The sequence below is a fragment of the Balaenoptera musculus genome, chromosome 11, assembly GCF_009873245.2.
Source record: "Balaenoptera musculus isolate JJ_BM4_2016_0621 chromosome 11, mBalMus1.pri.v3, whole genome shotgun sequence".
Lineage (NCBI taxonomy): Eukaryota > Metazoa > Chordata > Mammalia > Artiodactyla > Balaenopteridae > Balaenoptera > Balaenoptera musculus.
The window spans coordinates 32,824,232-32,847,159 of record NC_045795.1 but is presented as its reverse complement, the minus strand read 5'-3'; the positions used below and the strand labels follow the sequence as shown (position 1 = coordinate 32,847,159).

The 22,928-nt window shown below is 45.6% G+C and overlaps 1 protein-coding gene across 11 annotated transcripts in view; it reads right to left on the bottom strand.

The window, feature by feature from the left end:
• TRERF1 (transcriptional regulating factor 1) overlaps window positions 1-22,617 on the bottom strand; it is a 200,568-nt gene extending 177,951 nt beyond the window's left edge. For 8 of the 11 annotated variants that reach the window (XM_036869643.1, XM_036869641.1, XM_036869648.1 and 5 more), the window contains exons 1-2: window positions 21,868-22,003; window positions 21,361-21,443 (exon numbers count right to left, since the gene is read on the bottom strand). The gene's annotated coding sequence lies outside the window, so the exon portion shown is untranslated. Of the gene's footprint in view, window positions 1-21,360; window positions 21,444-21,711; window positions 21,767-21,867; window positions 22,004-22,075; window positions 22,109-22,299 lie in introns of those variants that run through there. The other 3 variants (XM_036869644.1, XM_036869646.1, XM_036869645.1) reach the window with 3 other exon arrangements.
• Between the last annotated feature and the right edge of the window lie 311 nt (window positions 22,618-22,928).

The window sequence follows — 22,928 nt, the reverse complement described above, 5'->3', positions numbered from 1 at the left end:
ATGGGAGATATGTTCTTTTGTATTACAAAAAAAAAGGGGGAGGGTGCCTGACATCCTCAGTAGGAGGAATGCCTTGAAGCTGGATCACACCAAGTCATGCACACTGTCCAGCTACAGTGAGAGACAGCTGGCAAGGGCTTGGCAGGCCATCTGAGGGCAGAAGTAGGCGTCAAGTCCAGGTAACCAGTCAAGATGCTGTCATAATCTCCAAGTGGGGCTCAAAGCAGGATTTTGGCCTCCTTAGCCTTACATTCTAAATAAGTAAGCTACGGGCCCAGAACCAACTAGGGTGAAATTATTTATTTCCTATGTAACTTCTGGTTGGGACAACGCATCAGTAGACAACTGTGGCCTCAATAATTTCCCCCTTAATTTATCAGTACATCTGCATTATAATGCAACCGTGTATTTTTAGTTCTGTAGGCTTGATTATTCCGAGGCTGATGGTTAGGCTGGTGGCTTTTTGATGGTTAGGCTGGTTCATTATGGCCCCAGAACCAGAAGACAGGAGAGAGGAAATGAAAGGAGGTGAAACTCAAATCAGTTGGTATTGTTACTTTATTAGCAGATAAGATGCTAAGATTGGGGTGGAGGGGTGGTAGAGGGTGAAAGCCCCACCTGGAGAGCAGAGGCTCCCCACATCCTTCACCAGATCTCCACATCTTACATCACTGCATGGTGACAGCCTATCAGTAACACTGGCCTATCCTTATCAGGATCCAAGAGTGAGTATTACTCCCTAAGCTCCCTTCCTTTGTTCATATGGAAAACGCAAAAGTCACAAGGAGATTCACAGCTGAATGAAGCTCCAAGGCCTAGAACAAACCCTTGCCCCCCTGAAGTCAGAGGACAGGCCTGCCTGGACTCTGAAAAGCCCAAGGATGGATTCATTTAGGGAAATGTTTAGAAAAGAATGCTGGGAGGAGTCGAAGCCACTTCCTCATCAACCGCTGCGGCCTCCTCCCTCCCTTCCACACACATTAATTACTGCCAGCGGGCCTTCCCACTTCCCAGGGACCCACAGATCCAGGAGAAGTTCAACACACTGGCTCTGAGCCACTGGGTTCACCCAAGGTCCCCTGGTAGCACCTCTCCTGCAGCCGCTGAGCCGTGATGGGAGAGCTGACTCCAGCCCAGACCCACAGACCCTTCTAGCCTATCTGTATGCCAGCAGCCTCTCCATGACTACTGATGAACAAATGTATGACATCCATCTGTCACTTTAAGTGAAAACTAACAATCACTCCAGGAGGACCACACTCCTAATTTCTCCTTGTGATGTTATTCCTCCAACTGAACCGAACAAAACATGCCTCACTTCCCCCTTCTTTCTCCTCTCCTCTCCAGCCTGCCTCCTTCTTCCTTCTGCCCTGGGTACTGGTGACTGAAGAAAAGCCTTCACTGCAGGAAGGCAGGCTTCTCCTCTCTGGCTGACCACAGACTCTCCCTCGGATGCACCCTGGGAGGTCTGGGACCCCTGCTCCCCTCGACCCTGTGGGCTTCAGGCCGTTCTAAGTGAACCAACCACACGAGAAAACCAAGGACAGAAGGGAATGGAGGAAGCTGCCACCGCCCCCTCTCACTTTCCCCAGGGCCTGAGCTCTGTCAGATTTTGAAGGATAATGAGTTTTGTTTCATAACAGTCTTAAATGAACTGGAAGGGGGAAGGGGATGACAATGATAAAAATCTTAATTAAAAAAAATTCCTACAGGCAAAGAGACTTACCAGATCATAAGATGTGATGAAAGTCTCTTGAGCTGGGGGCCCTACAGAGCCCCCCGAGGACCCAGCATTCAACACACACCTACTGAGGGCCTACTACGTGCCTGGCAGGATTCTGGGTGCTTAGGATGCTTCAGGGAACACACACACACAGAGATCCCTGGCTTCTTGGGGCTCCTATTCTAGGAGGAAGGAGACAGGCAATAAAGATAATTAGCAGGTAAGCTATAATGGAATGTTAGAAAGTTAAAGGGTTTGGGAAAAAAGAAAAAGTTGAGCAGATAAAGGGGATGCGAAATTCAGGGTGTGGTGTTAAATACAGCGGTGAGGAAAGCCTCAGTGAGAAAGACAGACATTTGAGTAAACACTTGCCGGAGGAGACAGTGAGCAATGCAGACGGGTATCTGGGTTATAGAAGAGCAATCCAAGCAGAGAGGACAACCTGGGCAAAGGTCCTGAGGCAGGAACATGGCAGGTGTGTCCAAGGAAGAGCCAGGGGGTCAATGTGGCTGGAGTGAGTGAGCAGGCAGAGAACAATAGAAGATAATGTCACAAAAGCGAGGTGGGGGAGGGGGCAGGGTGTCACCAGACCATTCTAAGGACTCGGGCTTTCACTGACTGAGGTGGGGGACCACGGAAGGATGATGAGCAAGGGAGGAACAGATCCCCTGCAATTCTCTGCCACTCTGTCATTCTTTCCCAGTGACCTCCTTTGATACATCTAATAAATACGGCTCAAAACCATCTCTCGTGCAAAGCCCTCTCTGGGGACTTCCCTGGTGGCACAGTGGTTAATAGTCCACGCTCCCAATGCAGGGGGGCCAGGTTCAATCCCTGGTCAGGGAACTAGATCCCACATGCCTGCCGCAACTGAGAGTTCGCATGCCACAACTAAGGAGCCCGCCTGCCACAACTAAGGAGCCCTCGAGCCACAACTAAGGAGCCCACGTGCTGCACATGCGGAGCCGGTGAGCCACAACTGAGGAGCCCGCCTGCCACAACTAAGACCCAGCACAAGCAAATAAAAATAAATAAATAAATAAATATTAAAAAAAAAAGTTTAAACTAAAATAGCAATATATTAAAAAAAAAAAAGAGCCCTCTCTGAGTAATCACTGTAAATTACAAACTCAAACAACTCTAAGTAAGAAAACCAGCAAGCCCCACACTTACCTCTCCCTCAAATCAATATTAGACCCAAAGGGAAGGAAGGTAGGAAGGTAACAGAGGGGAACGGGTACCAGGAAAATACAACAACAAACAGAGAGAGACAGGGAAACACGTGGGAATGAACGGAAGGCTCCAAAGAGAGGCAGAAAGACAAAGGAACAGGAGCCCAACTGCTTCTAGGGTCCCTTATTCTTCATCTACTCCATCCAGTTTACTAGGTCCAAAGCACTTAAGCTTTCCAATCCCTGCTGCCCCGTGGCTGCCCTGATGCTCCAATCAGTGGAGAGCCCTCTCTTTATACCTCTTTACTCTTCATCCTGATGTCAAGGGAGGAAAGAGACAGATTCCTTTACTCTTACTCTAAACTACAAAGGCCCAGCAAACACTAGCCTGTCAGGTGGAAGCAGAAACTCCCTTGTCATTAAAGCCACACCAGATCTCCAAGAGATTCACTATAAGCCACCGGGCAACCTCACCTGGCCAATCTATAAAGTAAGCTGCCCCCACACTGCCCAGGCCCAATAGCAACTTCTGTCCATGGCACCTCCTCCTCCAAATTGTCCCCACATTCACACTCATCCCCCAGCAACCACATGGAGAAAAAAAATAAATGCCCAATTAAGAAAAAGCTCGGGGGGACTTCCCTGGCGGTCCACTGGTTAAGACTCTGTGCTTCCAATGCAGGGGGCGTGGTTCGATCCCTGGTCGGGGAACTAAGATCCCACATGCTGCGTGGCACAGCCAAAAAATTAAAAACTAAGTAAATAAATAAAAATTTTTAAAAAGAAAAGGCTGGGGAAGCCCTGGAATAAGCTAAAATTGGTAGAATTATAACAATTAGCTCAAGATGGTATAGTGTAATAGCTAAAAGCGCAAGATCTAGAGCCAGAATGCACGGTCCAGTCCTGCCACTGAAGAGTGCATGACCTTAGACAAGTTACCTGTGTGAACTTGGGTAAGTTACTTACCCTCCCTTGCCCCAGATTCCTCATCATTATTTAGTTCCTGTGTCCTAGGGCTTTAATTAGGAAAATTAAAGTTAGTATTATAAAGCATGTAAAAGAATGTCTGGCACATGGTAAACATTAAATGAATACTTTTAAAGAAGGAAAAACAGGGAATTCCCTGGCGGTCCAGTGGTTAGGACTTGGCACTTTCACTGCAGAGGGCCCGGGTTCAACCCCTGGTCGGGGAATTAAGATCCCACGAGCAGTGCAGCAAGGCCAAAAAAAAAAAAAAAAGAAGGAAAAACACTCTTTAAAAAGGATAGCATCTTTCTAAAACATCTGAGAGAAAAAGTCTATATTTTATTTTTGTGCATGACACGTGCATGAAAACAATCACTACTGATAAATATTTTCAACTCTGATAATTCCTATTCCATACTTTTAAAATAGTAATAAAGTATTATGGCACAAAGATTGCAGCATTACTTACATAAGAATATTATGGTAAATGACCTAAGTATCTGACAGTAGAATGGTTGAGTAGATTATAAAAGCCATAAGAAGGGGTTTTGTGCAGATATTAAAAATCACCTAATGAAGATTTTCTTAAAGACATGGAAAATACTTATAATGTCAAATAATAAAGGATACAAAAAAATTAGACTTCACTTTCAGCTATTATGACATAACTGCTAATAAACTAACCCTCCTGTATAGAACAACCATAAAAAGTAAATAAAATACAAAATAATAACAATAATAATAACTGTTGGCAGGTATAGGAGTACAATAAAGCAGCTAGGACCAGAGAGGCCAAGGTCTCAGAGGAAAGGGAAGCTTGTGAGATATATATTAGTACTAATGCTTCCCCTCAGGACATTTGCCGATTTGGTAGAAAGAACATTAAGGTGAAACAAAAGGCAGCAAATTAAAGCTTGCAGCAGCTTCCTCCCTGGACTGAGAAGACAAAAACTGGAGCTCAGGGCTATGACAATATCCAGGATTTAAGAGGCCAAGATCCAAGAGAAAAGGAACCACACATAAGTGAGCTCAATATTCGGCAGCAATTTCCGCTGAAGGCATTTGCTGACACCTAACCCATGTGTGTACAAGGCTAGACTCTGGGAATCTAGCAGCAAGAAGCTATTAAAAGACTTAAAAGGTATCTAGAGATTTTAGTAGTTTCACAGGGGCAGGGAGACAAAATTTGGATATCAGGGCCTATCAAGAAAGGGGGATCCTAATAAACACCCATCCTACAAGTAAGGGCAAACCAGAAAAACCAGCCTTGACTGAATCAAGGTGATAGATACAACATACGAGCCTCTACATTTTCCATGTAAAATGCCCAACATTCAGACAAAAATGACCAAGCATGTCAGGAAAAGGACCAAACCAAGAGAAAAATACAATCATTAAAAACGGTCAAAGATATATTTTATTATAAATAAAATATTTACAAACAATAAAAACAAACAAACAAATTAAGAATTAAATAGATGAAACAGTAGAAGAGATGGTGGGTGAATTGGAAGACAGGACAGTAGGAAAAAATATTCATATTAAAGCACAGAAATTACAAAAACAAGCTTCAGGGAAACACAGGCTACCATGAAAGGGTCTAACACATGTGCAGAGGTCTAAGGAGATGAGAGAAATAGTAGAGCAAAGCAACCTTTGAAGAGAACTGCCCAAGACTTTTCTAAAACTGACAAAAAACACCAGGCCATGAATTCTAGAAGCTCTCCAAACTCCAAGGGGTTTACATACAAAGAGAACCATACTTATGCACCTCATAGTAAAACTGCTAAAAACACAGAGCCAAAGGAAAAAAAATATGTTAATTTCAAAGCAATCATAATAAAATTGACAGATGACTTTTAACAGAAATGAAGGAAGGCAGAAGACAATGGAATGATATCTTTAAAGGATTATTAAAAAACAAAAAACAAGCTAGAATTCTATACCCGGTGAAAATATCCTCCAAATATAGAGGTGAAAAAGACATTTTCAGACACAAGAACTGAGAGAATTGTGACACCAGCAGACACATTACACACACACACACACACACACAATAAGGAGAGACAAAAGAAAATTAATCTGAAAGCATGTACATGGTTATATAGGGAGAAATGAAGAACACCAAAAAGAGTAAATATGTGGATTAATCTAAAATATTGTTAATTTTTAAAAACAATATCTTATGGGATTAAATTCTTATGATAATTTTATATTCTTATAGTCTCTTATATTTGAATAATATTTTATATTGTATTATGATAATTTTATGGGATAAAATCTTTATGAGAATTAAAATCACAACAAGACCTCAAAAGACAATATGAAGGTATAGGAGGTATAGAAGTCTAAGTGTTCTAAGGAGCTTGCAATGCCCAGGAAATGGTTAAAATACTACTTTAGGGTAGACTCTACAAAAACAAAAATACAAAATCACAGACAAAGCATCCAACTATGCAAAGGTATATATATTGAAAAAAATACTAGAAAGAAACCCCATTTTTTAAAACTGAGGTTCTATCAAGATGATGGAATACTGACTGGTTTTCATTATCTTTATACTTTTTGGCATTTTCAGTAGAAAAACTTTTTTCTCAATATTTGGTTTCATATAACACTAGACACTATTTTCTTATACTTGCAGGAGGTGAAAGTAGCCTTCATTTTCTTATAAAGGTTCAAAAAGAACAAATTCCTAGAAAATTGAACCAAGACCCTGTATTTCTGCAGTCAATTATTAGCAACATTTATTCTAAAACTACTGTTTGTCTACCGATTACAGACCAGCTATCTGACATATCCTGTGCCCTGGGCACGGAATGACTGCTCACTCACACTGGGTTTCGTGACAGAAAGAGCTCTCCTAAAGTCTTCCTTCTCAATAAGCATGAGGAAATTCTAACTCGGCAGAAAGAGTCGCTTTTGAGAGTAATTCAAGTCATCTGCATGGCCTTTCCACAACAGAAATCCAAAGAGCTTGCTAAATTAATAACAGTCATCAAGGGGCTTCCCTGGTGGCACAGTGCTTAAGAACCCGCTTGCCAATGCAGGAGACACGGGTTCGAGCCCAGGTCCGGGAAGATTCCACATGCCACGGAGCAACTAAGCCTGTGCGCCGTAACTACGGAGCCTGCATGCCACAACTACTGAAGCCCGTATGCCTAGAGCTCGTGCTCCGCAACAAGAGGAGCCACCACAATGAGAAGCCCATGCACTGCAACAAAGAGTAGCCCCTGCTGGCCACAACTAGAGAGAAAGCCTGCGCACAGCAACGAAGACCCAATACAGCCAAAAATAAATAAATAAATAAATTTTAAAAATAAATAAATAATAACAGTCATCAAGCAAGAGACATTTGTACTCCACCTTGCAGCAAGAAAAAAACTGCGCCCCAGAAAAGGAATGTATATTGCTTAGAGAGTAATCCACGCTCACAAGAATGACCATTTTTTGGAAAACAATAATATTAGGGCAGATGGGGTGAGGTGGGTACTCTCATATGCCGGTAGTGCAAATGAAAATTAATTTTAAAACTGTGTGAAGAACAATTAGGAAATCTTATCAAGAACCTTAAAAACACCCACTCTCTTTAACACAGTAATTCTCCTTTCCAGGAATTTAGCCTAAGAAAATAATCTGAGATGTGATCAAACATCTATGTACATCTATGTTCTATGATCTATGTTCATCAAAGCACTATTTATAATAATCAAAAATGATAAACAAGCTAAATTTCTTTTTTTTAATTAATTAATTTAATTATCTGTTTTTGGCTGTGTTGGGTCTTCGTTGCTGTGCGTGGGCTTTCTCTAGTTGCGGCGAGTGGGGGCTACTCTTCATTGCAGTGCACAGGCTTCTCATTGTGGTGGCTTCTCTTGTTGTGGAGCACAGGCTCTAGGTGCACCGGCTTCAGCAGTTGTGGCACGTGGGCTCGGTAGTTGTGGCGCATGGGCTTAGTTGCTCCATGGCATGTGGGATCTTCCTGCACCAGGGCTCAAACCCGTGCCCCCTGCATTGGCAGGTGGATTCTTAACCACTGCGTCACCAGGGAAGTCCTAAATTTCTAATAATAATGACTAGTTAAATTAGGGGACCCAGTGCCTGGTACACAGTAGGTGCTACATAAATATTTACTGAACACAGAATCTAAATAAGAGGATACTAAACAACTATTTTAGAAAAAATATTTCCCAAGAACATTTAATGAGCTACATATTAAAGCATATGCAGGATAACCCCCATACTATTTTTAAAGCACAATATATAGCTAATGTTTCTTGAGAATTTACTGTCTGCCAGGCACAGCCCCAAATGTTTTACATGTATCACCTCATCTCATCTCACCCAGTCCTAACAAGTCGTCGTTATTATTTCCAGTAAGTGAAGGATCCTGGATTCAAACCCAAGCAGTCTGATTCCAAACTTATACTTTTAATCACTAGACTACACTGCCTCAAAAAAATACTGGATGGAAATTATTAAAATGTTAACAGGAAGGAATATAAGATTTTTTTTATATAAATTTATTTTATTTATTTTTATTTTTGGCTGTGTTGGGTCTTCGTCGCTGCGGCGAGCAGGGGCTACTCTTCGTTGCAGTGTGCGGGCTTCTCGTTGCAGTGGCTTCTCTTGTTGCAGAGCACGGGCTCTAGGCTCGCGGACTCAGTAGCTGTGGCTTGCGGGCTCTAGAGCACAGGCTCAGTAGTTGTGGCGCACGGGCTTAGTCGCTCCGCGGCATGTGGGATCTTCCCGGACCAGGGCTTGAACCCGTGTGCCCTGCAATGGCAGGCGGATTCTTAACCACTGCGCCACCAGGGAAGCCCGGCAGGCGGATCCTTAACCAGTGCGCCACCAGGGAAGCCCACAGGAAGAAATTAAAGACAATTTTTATTTTCTTCCTTAGAACTGTCGATATTTTCTGGATTCCCTATGATCACCATGTACTATTTATAGTCTCCTTCTCCAAAAGAAAGTTTTATGTACTCTTTTCACTTACCATTTACGTGATTTCAGTGAAAAAGTCTTAGCTCTAAAGAAGCTTTGAATCATGTCTTCTCCAGGCTTTACAAGCAGGAGAACATTTGCAAATCTGAGCATGACATTCTGACCAGGGAAAGGGGATGAGCCAAGACTATGGACTCTTCCATTCCACAAATACGTGTTACCCTCTGGCTGATGAGGTGCTAATTTTTACATATATTCTGCCCTTAATCTTCCCAATGACCCATTCAAGTAGATGTGACTATCTCAGGAAATAGAAGTTTAGGAAGGTGAAGTGACTTTCCCGAGGTCATGAACGCCACTCCAGCTCTGGTCAAAGGTCTGCCCACCAACCGTTCCCTCAAATCATGTAGAACAATTGGGGCAGAGCTGACAGCGTGTTCAAGCCCAAGCACTACATCCCTCGGTGCCGCCATTTCCTCACTTGTATAATGGGGATAATAATGCCTTCCTCATGGAGTTGCTTTGAGGATTAAATGAGGTAACATATGTAAAATGATGGCATGCTTTTGCACTTATTAGGTAGCTGTTACGCTTTGAAATGCATCCTATCCCCAAACATGCACAATGCGAGGTCACCACCGCCAGAGCACACAGCCTCACCTTCCGAAAGAAAAGAATCCTCTTATGCTTCTCTAAACTCCACCATCCTGGTTCCTTCTTAACTATCTCAGAGACACTGGATTGATCTCAGTTACATCCTAGACTCCTTTTCAAAACTCTCTACAGGCTTCTTAAATTTAAGCCCCCAAAAGTGTCCTCAGAGAAGAACCTGGCATGGGTTGTCAAAGACAGAAGGCTGAAACCCCAGCCTCTGTGCTCTGCGCTTCTGCTCAGATTTGATCATAAATTCAGACATGGGACGACCCAGAGTGAGACATTCCCTGGAGGGAAATGAACAGGTGGGCACAGGGCGGAAGGGGAGGTAGAAAGAGGGCAGCCACCAACAAAGTGGGGAGTGGACAGGGAAGGTTTCCGAGTACGTGGCCGGGGGCCTCAAAAGGGAAAGGGATTGGGGACCCAGAAGAAGTGAAAGGGAATTCTTTTTGCAGTTTCCCTCAGAAATGGAAAAGAGCAGCTAATACGGAAAGAGAAATGGTAGGAGGCCCTGACTTGGCAAGATGGTGATGCTATTCTTTCAACATCACTGCCACAGCCTACGAAGTCCAGACCCTTAGCCCTCTTGCCCTTGTGCTTCTAACACTTTCCTAACTGATCTCTTGGCCTGCAGGCTCAGCCAAGCCAGCCTGCCCTCCACACCTCTCAGAGTAATCTTTCTAATATATAACTCTGACGTGACCCCATTGCTCCCACACCCCAAACCCTTCAGTGACTCCCCCACGGCCTACAGGGTCAAGACCAAGCTCCATAACGTGGCACTGGGTCCCCCCTGCCCAATCCCTTGCTTGCTCCTCCAGCTTCATCACCTGCAAATGCCATTGAGAACTCCCTAGGTGCCGGGCCCCAGCTGGGTGCTGGGGACACAATGATAAACAAGACATGACACAGATGAACAAGACCTAGTTCATGCCTTTAAGAAGCTGAAAGTCATGCTGGGGAGACAGACACAGAAAGGGAGCATTGCAGTCGAGATGGACAGTGGGATGGAAGCCCAGCCGGGCTGTTTAGGGAAGGCCTCTGGAGGAAGTGGGAGTGAGCCAGGTGAGGGGCAATGGAGGGAACATTCCATGCTGAAAAACACCTCAGAGCAAAGTTTGTGAGCAGTGCTATCTGACAGAACTTCTGCACTAATGGAAATGTTCTACATTTACGCTCTCCAATATGGCAGCCACTAGCGGTGTGTGGCTATTGCGCACTTGACACATGGCTAGTGCAACTGGGGAACTGAATTTTTAATTTTATTTATTTTTGATTTAAATTTAACTCGCCATGAATAGTTAATGGCTACCATGCTGGACGGCACCATTCTAGAGCATTCAACTGAGGGCAATGGAAAATGAAACTAGACAGGTAAGCCCTGAAGTTGAAGTGGTGCTGCAGTAAGGCCAGACTGTATGTGGTTTCCTATACTCACCAGGCCATCAGCTGTCTCCTCTCCCTTGTCTACCTGTAAGCCCCCGCTGGACCCACACAACCCACCCAAGTACCACCTCTCTCTGAAGACTTCCCTCCTACTTACTATTTCTGAAGTTTTGTCTTTTTCTAGGCAGGCATCACTGGGTATCTTACTTATGTGTCCTCGTAACAGTCCTCCACTAGACTCTGAGCACCTTCTCTTATTTGTCCTAGTATTTCTAGCCACTGGTAAAATCCCAGCACATGGGAGGCAGTCAGTAAATGCCTAATGAACAAGTGAGTTGTCAGCAAAGGGACCACAGCCTGGCAGGGATTGGGGGGAGGGCATTCACCTCTTCTAACAAAGATGTGAGCCCCTAAACTTGACCTTCCTTAGAATGACGGCTCTGTCCAGGAGCTCGGGAAAGGTTCTCATGACTGTCCTGAGCACTGTACCCTTAACTGTCATTGGCAGGCCTTGGGGTGGCTCTATTTTCCCCAAGTTCCTAGAATCTAGAGACCTATACAAGGAAGGTGACTAGCCAATTTTTAAAGGCAGCATAGCCTAGTGATCAGGAGCCAGTCTTTGGAGTCAGTCCTAGGTCTGGAGACCAGCTGGGCAACGTAGCCCCTGAACGTCCTTCAACACGTTGCTGAAATGCTCGAAGCCTCGGTTTCCTCAAGTGTAAAGTAGGCATCACATCTGCCTCTTACAATTGTTGTGCAAATGAAATGCCTGACACATCTGCACGAGGCCAGCCACACAGTAATCTGTCTATAAGCAGTAGCTACTGCTCCTAAAGTGATGTGGAACCCTCACTTTGGTACCCCACGGCATATGCAAATTCCTGAGCCCCTAAGTCGGCTCTTCGTGATGCTCCCTGGGATGCAAGGGGTATAACCCAATCTCTGACTCACAATGTGTTGCCAAAAATCTCCTCGAGTCCCCAAGGGAAAATGTATTTTAATTCCCTCTAACTTTAAAAATTAAACAGTTCTCACGGCATTTTGGGGTGGCAGGGGTGAGGAAGGAGACCATGAAATCCAACAAGTGGCCTTTAAAAGGTTACAAACTGACTGGAGAAAGAAAGGAGAAGGCAGCTGGAGGGGGTGAGCACTGGGGGATGGGGACAATCCCCTGAGTCTCCGCTATTACTGAATACCCCAACCCTCAAAGAAGCCAGGCAGCCCCTCCTCCACGTGGGCTAAGCTCCGTTAATGAGAGAGCAGAGCTCTGCCTACATTACCACAATAATGATTTCCCGGTTGCATTTTTACATGCCTGCTGCTTTATCACAGCAGAAGTAGACATATATTTTCAATAAATCCCTTCTCTCCTTCCTCCTCCCCAACTTGAGCTCTCCCAGTAAATGTTGTTCCCTCTGCACCCTCCCCCAACGCAATCCCAACCCCGGAGCACAATGAGTTCCACTAATCAAAACAGAAAGAAAAAGAAAAATGGAAAAATCACAGCTGCTGAAAAACAGCATTCGCTACAAGTCAAAGCCCTCCACATTTTTTCTGCAGGCAGCTTTTACTACTTCAAGGACACATCACCCCTCCCCTATCAGGAATCTTACGTAGAGTTGCTTAAAGGGGAGGGAGGAGGGGATGGGCGAAGGAATCTAATATTCACTCTTTCCTATTTTGACTAAGCCAGCACAGACAGAAATATAGATAAGGCCTTGAATAAGTGATTCAACAAAATGTCACTTATTAAAAGAGATGGGGGATGGGGCCACATTTGCATCTGTGTTAAACCACCCTAGCTAAAGGCTGCCAGGCCAGAAAGGCAAGGGGGAAGGAAACATTTCTCCAGTCTGGTCTCCTTCAGCGGCTGCAAGAGCTGACCCTGGTGGCAGAGAGGCCCGGATTTCTCCCTCCAACGAGAACCGATGGCGAGAGAACCAGAGAGGCAAAACCAAAGCAACAAAGGAGCTGTAAGCATTTATACTGTACTAACTAGCACCAGGCTCTGTACTAGGTGATGGGGGTGCAAAATTGAGTGATGACCCAGTTCTGCCCTCCCAGGGCAGTCTAGAAAGAGTCAAGGACACGCCCAGTGGTCAGGATGACAACAGCCCTGTGAGCCAAGGGCTGCAGGAGCCCAAGGGCATCCCCCCTCTAGCCCACCCCCCAGTCTGGCCCCTGATCAGGCACACAGAGCCCTCAAGAAAGACTTAAGGAATGAGTATTCGCACAGTGAAATTGCTGGAATTCCATGCTGGTCTCTAAAGAAGCTCAGACTCTTCAAAAGGAAAGAGACCACTGAATGTCTTTACCTACACCGGCTCCCCTTGAAAACCCCTCAGCTCACGTGTGTTCACCCAACTAAAACAGAGAAGTGAACAAGTCCCAGCACTTGAGAATCAGGTCATTACGGGTAGCCTTCAGTTGAATTTTAAGAGAGTTTGGTATCTTCCATTGTGATGACCACAGAGGGAACTCAAATGACACTCCTATTAAAACTCCTTGGATATGGGGATATATGTATAGGTGTAGCTGATCACTTTGTTATACAGCAGAAACTAACACACCATTGTATAGCAATTATACTCCAATAAAGATGTTTAAAAAAAAAAAGATTTAAAAAAAACCCCAAAAAAACCCAACTCCTTGGGCATCAACTCCATTCTTTTTTGTTTTTCTTTTTTAAAAAATGTTCCAAAGAAGCTGGGTTGGAGGCAGTTTCCCAAAGATGAGGAGAGGCTCTCAGAGAAGCCTCTATTACAGCCTCTGTAACGACAAAGAACCCTAGGGGACCCGCAGGAAGCCTCACCCAGGTGGCAACCTGCTCTAGGTCCCGTGTGTTCAAAGCCAGAGCCTGCAGACTAAAGGCCACAATCTCCAGAAATGACCACGGAGGGGTTCCACAGAGGGGACAGGGCTGAGAGTAGGAGGCTAATGAAGAATAGCCACTAGATCTGTTAAAGTCAAGTTTGGGCTTTCATTTTGAAGCAGCCTTAAAGCTGTGTGCTCCAGCACGAGCCAGACAATTCAATTTTTTGACAAATGTAATGCCCAAAACATGCTTAAATCATCTGAGTATTTCCAGCTAAGGTTGCTGAGTTCTAAGCCCCAAATACCCAGATGATCTTCTTGGTCTCCATGATCCTTTGCATATATTCTGTACCACATCTCTTATTGAATACCATATAGCATTATCTGAGAGTGCACAAAATTTGGAGACCATTCAAATTCTGGCATTAAACTAGGGCTCTGAATGCTGGCTGGACATGTGACTCTGGGTTAATCACTTACTTATATTTTTTCAATTCTACTTCTTGAGCCTCACTTTCCTCAGCTGTAAAATGAAAATAATATCTACCTCCTATGGTTGTTGCAAGACAGTTAAAATAAGACATGCCAAAGAGGCTTTGGACCCATAACATGCTATGTAAACACTGGTTATTACAATGACGTCACCCATTTCCTCTCTCACTCTCTGATTTTTCGTTATTTTCCCTCTCTATGAAACCAAACTGATATCAGTTCCACTGATCTCTCAAAACTGATAACTTGTGTTTATTTTACAAATACAGGAAGAAGTCCTCTTATCCACAGGTGTGCAAAATCTCACTAACTGCTGAATCTAGGTGATGGGCACAACGGAGTTCATTATACTAGTCTGTCTGCTTTTGTGTGTGTTTAACGTTTTTTCATAGTAAAAATTAATTTTAATAAATAAATAAAGCATCACCCTCTTAGGCAGAGGCCAGAGTCCAATTAGTAAAAAGCATTGGTTGCTTTTTAAAACTAGAAATGACTTTCTAGCGTACACAGTAAGACTAAAGGCTAAGGACTGTAAGATAGACTCAGCTTTATAGAACAGTTCTCATTTGCAAAACAAACTTGGAAGGCAAATGAATCACTGCTAAGACCACTGGACCACAGTTGGGATTCTTGGGTGGGTTCAAGGTTCTCCTGCACCAAGCTCACAAACCAAGTTCATTTGGACCTTTGAGTGGGCAGGTCTCAAATTCTATATATGGAATCAGAGTGTGAACCTATACAGACTGGCATTTCACAGCCAGCTTTTCTGATGCCAGCCTTCCAGCAGTAAGACCAGTTTCGCTGAAAGAAATCACAGAGGACTTGAAAACCCCAAACAGAAAGTGCCTACAAGGAGGGAACAAGAGTGAGAGTAGACACGGTGAACGGGGTTTTTAGCAGAAGCTTTAGGGAACTCACGGCAGTTTTTCATTGGTTGTCAGGTTTCACATCTAAAAGGAGATCCGGCTGAAGATCATTGCACCTCGCTGCCGCCTGTGTGCGATGCCTCTTACAGTTTACATCGCACTTTGCGTACATTATCTGATTCAGTCCTCACAACTCTCGGAGAAGAGGCGACAGATGGTATCACCCTCTTTTTACAGATGCGGAGACAGACTCGGAGGCTGACTTGTCCAGAGCCATACGACGGGGCTGGACCCCAACCCAGGTCTTCCGACTCTCTGCTCACCCACTCACCTGCCATACAGACCCCATCGTTGGGGCCACCAGGGCAAGCAGGGCAGTCTATGGCCTATTTTTGTGAAAGGCCGCCTGAAGTAGAAGCAGCCCTTTCGCCTTTTTTTTTTTTCCCCCTTGCTCAAAACGTACAACACAGTGGCCACCAACTTTTGAACAGGGCTGCAAATCACAGATGTCTCTCCCAATCATAGTTTTCAAATAAATCTAATGTAAGGCCCAAATTACTTTAACTGAAGACTCTTTTCCCCAAGCGAAAGAATCCGGTCTTTCCTTTGTACTGCTCAGTAATGCAGTCAAATGTTCAGAAAAATGCAGTACAATTTTCTGATGCAGTCTTAACCCTTGTCGTCTCTGGCTGGTGTCAAAGCCCGAGCCCAAACCCCTGCCCAAGGCTAGCACGGCCTCAGCCTGTAGAGACAGAGCGCCTGTGCCCCAGCACTGCTCCCCACCCTTCCCTCACCTGCACCTTCACTCTTCTTGGATCTTCCCTCCGGTCATCATGAAGGAAGTGTTCCGCCCCCAGCCAAGGCCAGATCTTCCCCACAGACTTTCTCAATGGCTTTTGCTCAGGTGACCCAACCCATTGCTCTTGAACAATCCCTCCCTCTCCACTAGTCTTTCCCATCATCACACACACAGAACAGCAGCACCGCCCCCAAAACCCTTCCCTCTACACACATGTGCTTCCAAGCTCCCCCTCCATTTCTCTGCCCCCCTTTCACAGTCAAATTTTGCCCCAAAGTTGTCTACACATGCTACTCCCAGTTCTTCACTTCCTATTCCCCTCCCAACCCCTCCGATCTTGCTCTCACCCAATCCATTGCTCCACTCAAACTGTTCTTTGCAAAGTCGATAATGGCTTCCATTTTGCCATATCCAGTGGTGACTTTTCTGACCTTAAACTCATGAAACATTTAACACTCACCCTGACCCAACACATACACACACACACACACACACACACACACACACACAGAGCCTTTTCTTCTCTCAACAGACTCCTTAGAGCACCTCATCCAGTCTCCTGGATTTAAATACCACCCCTTAGTTGATGGTTCCCACATTTTTATCTCCTGCCTGGCCATACCTCTGGCGCTGGACATTATATCAGACTGCAAGCTTAACTTCTCGACCTTGAGTCTAACAGGCATCTCAAACTTAGCGGTGTCCAAACTGAAATCGCTTGATTCTGCTCCCCGAGACTCTCCCTCGCCCCCATCTCAGCAAAGAGCACCACCCATATCTACCCAACTGCTCAGTCAGAAACCTCAGTTATTAGATTCCTCCTCCCCAACCTCCACCAAATCCATCAGCAAGCCCTGCCCATTCTACCTCTAATAAGCATCTCACACCCACCTGCTCCCCTGCATTCACCTCCTGTCACCTCCCCACCTGGCCTGCTCCAAATGCCTTTTTATTGCATTCCCCAATTCCACACCTACCCTCTCCACCAATGCCACCCCCTTTAAACACGAGTTAGGGGGTGTCACTTCCCACTGCAAACTTCCAGTGGCTTCCCACTACCCTTCAAATGAAAGCCAAACCTTTCCAAGACCCCGAGACCTGCACGATCATCTCATGCTGCCCTCTCCACCTGCCCCCTTGTCCACCTGTGCCTCTTTTTAGTCCCCCCCACCCCAAGGCCAAAGTCCTTCCACACAGGCCCTCCTCTCTCTGCCTGATGCTCTCTGTCTTCCCCCACCCCCAATCCTCAGAGAGGCTTTTCTAGGCTACTTTAACTAAGTAACTGCAGGTCACTGCTCCCTGTGGTTTCATCTGAGCATTTACCACATTTTGCAAGATATATTTCTTTACATGTCTGCCTCCCCTCTGGACTATAGGCTAGGCGGTGGATGGGTAGAGCAAGATGATTATTATGTCTTTTCTTTTTTTTTTTTTTTTTTTTGATTATTATGTCTTTTAATTATCAGTGTATACCCAGAGTGGTAACACAGTGCTTAGCAAATAGTAGGTGCTCAATAAGTAGCTGCCAAATGTACGCATGAATAAACCAGATCCAGTCACAGCATGAAAGTAACTGTTAACCTCCTACAAGCCCTTGGTTACCATTTAGGTACACAAGTTCTTTTTCCTCTTCCTCTCTGTCAAAAAAGTATGTTTTTAATGTTGCTAAACCAACAGCCCAATAGCTCAGTATACTCCACTCATCCCCAGCTTGTTGTCTTCCATGAGGAAAAAGTAAAAATCATGTTTCTTCAGTAAACCCCAATTAACCAGAAGACCCTATAAGCAGCTGCCTTGAGAAATTAAACATCTTTAGAAAATACCACAGAAGCTTTTTGGTGTGTATTTTCTTTAACCCAGAAGAGAGCCATGGGATCAAACTCATGTTACCAGGACTCTGCTATTCCTTAAGATGCCACAGTATCCTTGCTGAAAAACATGCCAATATCTGGACTCCAGCTGCTCTTGTCTCCCTCTCCCCGCAAAGGAAATCAACTATGTTTTAGTTTCCCTTTTATTTCATTGGTTCCCCTCCAACATGCAAATTCAGAAATATTATTAATCCACAAGATTCCAGCTGATTCTCCTCCCTAAATCACACAGTTTTATGAAGTCAGAAATAAAACAAGCTGAAGTCAACTGCTTTTAGAGCAATCAGCACCCATCTCTACTGCCTGGGGTCTGAGCCACTTGTCTGGATCCTTACTTCTCATGTCAATGCTCAAAGTCAATAAAAACATCAGGAGCTTTTCCTCCAAAAGTGCCCGTGGTGAAATATATGATATCCCAGAAGTGACAGTAATACAATATCACTATTTTGAACCTTATCACAAATATACGACCAAATCCCGATTACCCACATGTGAATTCTCCACAGAAAAGTGGGTAAAGCCACACTAGGCTTTCTGGTCTCCCACTCCTCCCAAGACTACCTCCCCCTGCTGCCTGGGATTAACAGCTCAATTAACCTTAGACTTGACCAGGCATAATTAGGCAGGTGAACCAACTGGCTGGAGGGGAAAACTTCCAAGATGAACTGAAATTATTTTTGGTGCCTGGGATTATACGCCCCACTCTCTATTAGCACGTATAATTGGGACTCAACCATGCACTCTTTTTTTTTTCCCAAGACGGTGGCAGACTTTCATAAGCATTTTCTTGCATTTGACGGTCACGATTACCAGGCCGCTCAAGAGTCCTTTTTGGAATGCCAAGGTGTAAATCCACTCTCTCCACGAGAAGACAAAAAGAGAAGTTAATCAACTCACCCAAGTCCATGAGGCAATTTGGCCGTTGGCCCAGGAAGAGACAGACCGTGGAGATCTCTTGAGACTTTTCTTCACAAGACTGAGTCACAGAATTTCAGACATGGATGGAACTCACGGATCAAACCATGCGTTTTTAAGATAAAAACTCTGAAGTCCAGAAATGGCTAGACACTGATACCCTCCCCACTTTTTCTTCCAGTGACGCTGTGCTCCTGCCTTGAGAATAAAACCACCTTAAAAGTTCTTTGTCATTTTACAAATACTGTAAACTGAGCCAACTGCTGAACACAATTTTAACATGTTCTGATTAATCAACTTTACGGAGAATCCTCAGACTTTCCCCAAAAAAAACCTCTGATGCTTTCAATTATTATGACCAATCCACCCATCAGAGTAGGAGAAAAAGAATTTTAAGTAAGCTTGTTTCTGTGACCACACATTTTATTATATAAGCAGCAAAGAACACTACAGTCTGTCCCCTCTCTTACAGTGAAAGCTCCCATCTCGACAAAAACCACAGGCCCAAGTGGGTTAATGCAGGCAAAACTGAGTACTTTCCACACAGTTCATAGAACAAGTGTTTTCACAGCAAGCTCACATAAATGCTATGTGATATTACCACATGCCTGCTATGTGGAAGCCTGCTTACCAAGCTGTGAAAAGACCCATGCTTACTATGGAACCTGCAAAATTAATCTTCTCAGTGCCCATAAAGCAGAAGGGAAATGCTCTTTTTTGACATGTTAAGCTGGCTTCTTAAACAATTCTTTGGCGAAAATGGACATGCCTAAAAGGGCGGAGCCCAAAGAGGTGTGTCACTCCCGGTATCAATTCCTATAAATCAAATCCTGACAATATTTTTAAAAGAATGAATTATGATTCATGGGCCCTCAAACCTTTATTACCACAGAACATTCTCAGCAGAAGAGGAAAAAAAAAGCTACTGTGACTTGATTAATGGCCAAAGAAAGACAATAAAATAAATCTCATAAATTAAAAAAAAAAAACTGAGTGACTACTCTTGGCTTGGAGGGTAGACATGTAAACAGTTCCCTTACCTTGGGATAAACACACATAAAGATTCTGTTTACCTTCCCAGCATAGATATCAACCAGAAGCGGATTTTCAGCAGGGGAAAAATAATAGCTAATTTGTTTAACGAATGCCTAGTTAGGAACATTTGATAAGTGGCAATAATATTGAATTCCCAACTAACTCAACTCTCAAGTTGCCAAAAATCAAACTCTCAATCTGGAAATCTGATGACAAAAAGGAAAGAAAAAAAAAAAACAAACCACTGTCCATCATTTTTTTAAAAACCCATTTTCTCCCCTGCTAGTATTGAGCCTGTCTATAGCACTGCAGAAAGCTTAACTAACTTTAGTTTACCACACTGACTAGTGTTCACTCCCTGACTCTACTAAACTTGTCTGGGTTTGAATCCCTGGTGCTAAAATTATCCTGGCCAAGTTAAAACTCCTAGCATACTTATGGTGGTGATCATTTCATAATGTATAAAAATATCAAATCACTATGTTATGCAACTGAAACTAACACAATGCTGTTAAGTCAATTATACTTCAATTAAAGAAAAAAAAAAAAAGAAAAAGGAGGAAATAAAGAAAGCTCCCAGCCTAATGAAGGTACCTGACAGCCAAGACCTACAACTCATCTGCAGAAACCAGTAGGCTGAGGACCAGGAAAAGAGGCATAGAGAAGCAAAGAGGGCTGGTTAACTAGTTAAGGGCTGAATACTCCTGGTTGTTATCCTTCCAGCGAGCACCAAAACCACATTTTCCATCACCAGACTGCTTTCTTGAGACAGTCTGTGATGCAGAAGGTTGGTACCAATTGAGACAACTTAAAACTCCTTTCTTAAAGCTCTGCTCCATGGCCTGCAAAAAAGTGCAAACAGCCGGCATTTTTTTAAAAGAACTCTTCAGCCATCCCTGGATCCGTCATTCTTAAACATCACTTCCATGCACTTCACAAGACAGCCGGGGCCATGCTGTTAGCAACCCGCTTCAACACGTTCACTTGCCAAAGCCGCGTCTAGTGTGGGGAAGAGTTTCCACAAAGCTGGCTCTAACGGGCCAGTCGAAGGCACACGCAGGAACCAGAAGTCATTTTCTTTTAACCTAAGGATGGCAGGCGCACATGCTCCAGCCCAGTGCTGGCCAGAGGCTGCCCGCCAGGTGCTCTCGGCCTCTGCCAGTGAATGGGTGGTTTTATGCTGTTTTTTTAACATCTATTTCTTTAGACCACCGGCAGTAACTTCACAGTCTCCCGAACTGAAGTTGGGGAGTCAAGGGGCAGGTTTACTCCCTTACATATTTCTCCCATCTGGGTGGCCACTTTAACTTCTGGGGAGTACCCAGCCCCCGAAGAGCCCTCAGGAGCGTATACATACACATATGCATCATGTCAAAAATCCCAAAAGGCACATCCCTAGGGTCCTGCGGTTTCTTGGCTGGAATAATGAAGGCTTTATAACAACACAATCTTCAGTTGCAAGCCCCCCCCCCCTTTAAGCCGGGTCTGCCAATTAGAGCGCCCACCTCACCCCTCCCCCCTTTGCTGGGCTGCTCTGCAGCGCAGAGAGGGAAGAGGGAAGAAGGCAAGCAGACAAGGCCCTGCTAACATACTGAAAGTAAATAAGTGGGGGGACACTTCTCCTAATCCGTCCCCCTACTTTTCTCTTCCCCTCCCCCGTCTTCTCACGGAGCATCCCCCAACTAATTTTTAAAAAATGAAACTTAATAAGCTTCTTGCCTACCTTGGCTGTTTCTGCAACAAGTGCATGGGCAATCCGACAAGACCAGTCTTCGCTTGGGGGGTGAGATGGGGGGGCGAGCAGAGCTGATGGAGTAATTTCAATATTAATTTATGTCAGAGCCGCCTTCTCGAAGCGCTACTCACTTACAGTACTGCCCACAGCCTGTAAACAAATATCGCTCCGCCAGGAAACATACTCCCCAGATGCAAGCCCCTCTCCCCAGCAGGGAACCTGGCCCTTCACGGCCCCCCCCCCCCCGCGAACAGCGTGCTCCCCCACCCAGGGTAGGAAGCTCCGGGTTTCCAGAGCACCAACCCACCACCTCCGCCACCACCCCATCAAGAAACTTACTCGGTCCGTCTACGCCTCCACCCTCCCTTCAGGAAATCTACTCTCCATATGCATTCAGCCTCCCCGCAGGAAATCTGCTCCCCCCTCCCCCCCTTCTATATACATGCACCCCTCCCTCTCCTCCTCCCCACGCGCCCTCCCCAGCCAGAAACTTACTAGCGAGAAAGCGTGCAGGCTCTCCTGATCCTGGAAACTTACTCCCAGATATAGCGCCCGCCAGCCCCCTTTCCCGGCCCTGCTCCCCTTCCTGCCCTCCGCCGCAAGCAACTCCAAACTCTCTGCATCCAGCCACTCTCCCTCCCCGGTGGAAATTTGCAGCGCGGGGCCGCGCGCGTGCATCCACCCTCCCCTTCAGGAAACTTACTCCCCATCTGCATGCACCGCCTCTCAGCCATCGCTTAGAGGGAAGGGGGTGTGCTAGGGAGACAGAAATACATATGTATCTCTCGCCCCTCCCCCGGCCGCAGCCCACTCGGGGCCGAGCCGCTGTAACCTGGCCTTACCTTTTGCATTGCTCCCCACCCTCGCCCCCTCCCTTAACCCTCCTTATCCGCTCCCCGGAGCCCCCTTTTTTCACCCATTACCCACCCCTAGCAACCGTTCCCAAGCTCCTCTCGGCCTTTTTTTTTTTTAATCCAGGATGCAAATTCCTCCCCTGTCAGCAAATCGACTGTCAAATTATTTTCTTGCAAAAGGAGAAAGGCGGGGTGGTGCGGGGGGAGCAGAAGCAAAAAGGAGGGGAGGCGGGGGAAGGGAGAGAGAGGGACAGAGGAGGGGAGAGATATCCCTCCGCAGAGCTGGGTCTGGCCGCGGGCGGGGAAGCAGGAAGTAAGGTGTCCAGCGCCGCGGCCCGCGGGTCCTTCGCCGCGGCCCCCGCCCGCGCCCCCTGTCCCCCGGGGCGCCGCGCTTTGGCCGGCGCGGGCCGCCCGGCGCATTGTTCGCAGCCTCCCTGGCGTGCGCTGCCGACCTTATCTGTGTGCTCTGCCTGTACTTGAGGTTGCACCTTTTGTAGGCTGGCGAGACTCTGGACGTGGATGGGGCAGGGGGTGTGGACCAAGTTGCGGCCCCGTGAGGGACCTGTCAGCCCCGGGGTGTGGCAGACTCTCTGGCGAGGCCGGAATATCGAGGCCCGGGAGAAGGTGGCGTGGCCGGGAAGCTGCCGCCTGAGACCCGGACCAGTGCAGGATTGTTTCCTGCGTAGCCGTCCCGGTTATTGT